Below are 2,961 nucleotides of genomic sequence, written 5' to 3'. Positions count from 1 at the left end.
GGAATGTGTCTGCGCGCTCTGGAACCCAGCTCACACAGACAGCCCAGGACCCCTGCTGCTCCCAGCAGCGACAGCTCCTGCAGCTCACCCACTAGAGGTTCGGGGTCTTTTAGATCTGGATCATTCCCACGCCTCACCCCACGGACATTCCCAGGAGCCTCACATACTCTGTGGAAATAAGGAGCAGGCTCTTGCCCTGTGTCCATGACACACTCACTGCAGCGGGACACAGCTCCACACCTGAGCTGCTGCAATGCACCGGCGGAGAGTCCTTACCTCTCCCACCCTGGCCAGATTTCTATATCCCAGGCGCTTGGGGTCATGGAGCCCGTCCTGGCACCACAGGTCTGCTGCCTTCCTGGTCTTGAGCCCTGGGAGAGAAAGACACACCCATTGGGGAGGTTTGGCCTTCCGCTTTCAGTGCCTGTTTCCTTCTGGGTACACACTGGCCAGGCTCCTCCTGGCATCCGCGGCCCAATGGAATCGCAGGGTCCATGCCAGGCGGGTTAGTACCAGAAGGGGGATTTGTTTCAGCCCTCACAGTAATCATGTGACCCTTACGGTCATTGTGCTCTGGGAGTGGGTGCCTGTTCATGGGGGTGTCTAATACTGAGAACCCCCCACACCCACTGAAGTCAGGATCTGGCCCTGGCTACCTGACTGGTGACACCCTACAAGCTTTGTGTCCATCTCCTGTGGTGCCTGTTCCTGCCCCTGCCCTCATGACGGGCTCTTTCCCTCCATGTGTCTCAATAGCTCCGTTCCTGTCCCCTCACGAGCTGGCTGCCCCATATGGGGTGGGCTGATTTCCCTGGGCTGGGGGACAGAGCCGGGCTCTGAGATAAAGCAGCCAATTTCCCTGGCACTTTCACACTCATCTCCCTAATTCAGAGAGAGGGGGATAGAAGGAGTCATCATCTAAGCTGGGGTCGGTCTCAGAGGAGGGGGCTTCTTTCTGTAGGGTCCCATTGCCCAGCAGAGGGAGTCTCAAAGGAGGGGCCTTGTTTCTATTGGGGTTCCTCTTTCCCGCTACAGCGGGTCTAAGCAGAGAGGCCTTAGTTCTAGAGGCGTCCCAATGGCCAGCTGGAGCTAGTCTCCCAGAGGCTCGTTTCCATGGGGTCCCATTGCCCAGCTGGGTTTCTTACCCCTCTTCTGGAGCAGGAGCTTGTGCAGCCAATTGATCCCACCCTTGGCATGCCGACTGATGTCACTGGCTGGGTGGTATGCACAGAGACCCAGCTGCAGCACAAATTCACCTGCCTTGGAGAAGGTGGAGGAGGTCTGGTGGAAGGAGAAGGAGAGGGGAATCCATCACCATTCTCCCTTCAGCGCCCCAGCGCCCCTGGACCTGAGCTCTGCTCCCACCCCTCTGTAGGAGGCACTGGGGGAGAGGAGCGACAGCCCTCTTCCTTTCTGTCCCCAAGGGAGCTCGGAGCAAAGGGAGCAGGGCAAAGGCCCTCGCTGAGCACTCACTGCCTCGCTGCTCCAGAATAACAAGGGCCAGGCACGACCCTGCCAGCCAGCGGCCTATGGAACGCAGTCCCTTACGGACCGGGGGGGACCAATTAGCCAGGGGATGAGGAACTTGACTCTGCAGGACGCTGGGGTCAGAGGTCACTTACGTCAAATCCAGGCAGGGAGGTAGCAAACTGGAGCAGGGCCGCGCTGGTCTGGACAGCCCTGGCTCTCTCCTGGGTGTTTTTTGCCAGGAGAGAGCGATGGATGTGCTGCGGGAGAAGGAGGCAGGGGAGGGTCAGCGGGCAGGCGTACATGCTCTACAAACCAGCCTCTCCCCCTCCCCAAGGGGCTGAGACTTTGTGCTCAGGGTGGAGTAGCCGAGCCCCGGTCGCAGAGTTGAAAAGGGGGTTCAGTCTCTCAGGCCCCAGCCAGGCCTGGTGCTCACTGTTAGTGCTTAATGCAACCGTGGAGAGCTCTGGCTGACAGTCCCAGCTCCTTCCCCCTGCGCTGGCAGCTCTGGGAAAGTGTGGCCGGCTGGGTCCAAGCTGGGAGGACACAATGGAAACGTGGCTCTTCTAGTCTCTCCTTTGCTGCCCTCCCACAGGGCTCAGAGGCAATTCCACCCCAGACCGTCCATTCTACTCACCTCCAGGAGGTGCTGCAGCTTCTCCACGGTGGGGGTCTCTGTTAGGCAGCCCCTGAGGATGGTGTCCAGGCTCCGCAAATGGCGGTTGTGCAGAGCCTGCAAGAAGAGGGAGCACCCGTCAGTCATGGGACATGGGGCTACAGCAGTCAGGGGACAATGAGGAGGATTCTCCAGGAGCCCTGGCAAGACTCAAAAGGCGCATCCTGGCCTCTCCCATTCACATCACTCCAGGGACACTTAGCAAGAGTTCATGGCCGGATGCCTGCTGCCTCATTAATCCTTGCTCTGAGCAGTTCTCTGGGCAGGGCCTGGTACCCAGCAGAGTATGGATCAGCCAAACTGCAATGGGTGGGAGGTAGGATCCCCGGGAGAGTCCAGGCAGGAGATCAGAGAATGAGGAGAGGAAGGAAGGCTGGGATCAGCCACGGAGGGGTAACGCAATCCCCTCTGAACCCCTGATCCATGAACAGCACGTCAGGATCAAGGCACATGCCCTGGACCCCAGACCCAAACCAGCTCCAGGGCTCAGGACCTCCATGGGGTTGGACAGGGAAAGCCGCCCGCTTCCCAAAACCAGTGTCTCCCTGCGCAGACAGGGGTTGGAACTTGGACAGTGTCTGCGAGGACCTTGGCCTGTGTGGGACAAATGTCCCCACTTTGGGGTGCCAGATAACAGAGGAGATGTGTCCCCCCATTGGGGGTGAGGGATTCTCTTGTGCAAGACCCCCTGCCTGGGTGGGGACGGAACAAGGAGCAGGACAGACTGGGTGGCAGCGCAGCTGGGGGATTTTTGTACCTCAGCTCTGCCCTGCAGGTGCTGCTGGATCACCAAGATGATGTCTTGCTCCTCCTCCTCC

General features: G+C 59.4%; 1 long non-coding RNA gene across 1 annotated transcript; it reads right to left on the bottom strand.

Annotated features, from left to right (window-relative positions):
- Window positions 1-1,679: 1,679 nt before the first annotated feature.
- Window positions 1,680-2,961, bottom strand: LOC123345674. The gene is made up of 3 exons (XR_006572847.1): window positions 2,901-2,961; window positions 2,105-2,200; window positions 1,680-1,727 (listed from the first exon to the last, which is right to left on the bottom strand). It is a non-coding gene; the product is annotated as an uncharacterized LOC123345674 (long non-coding RNA).

The sequence above is a fragment of the Mauremys mutica genome, chromosome 12 (genome assembly GCF_020497125.1).
Source record: "Mauremys mutica isolate MM-2020 ecotype Southern chromosome 12, ASM2049712v1, whole genome shotgun sequence".
In the NCBI taxonomy this organism is placed as follows: Eukaryota; Metazoa; Chordata; order Testudines; family Geoemydidae; genus Mauremys; species Mauremys mutica.
This window is presented reverse-complemented; position numbering and strand designations above follow the sequence as displayed.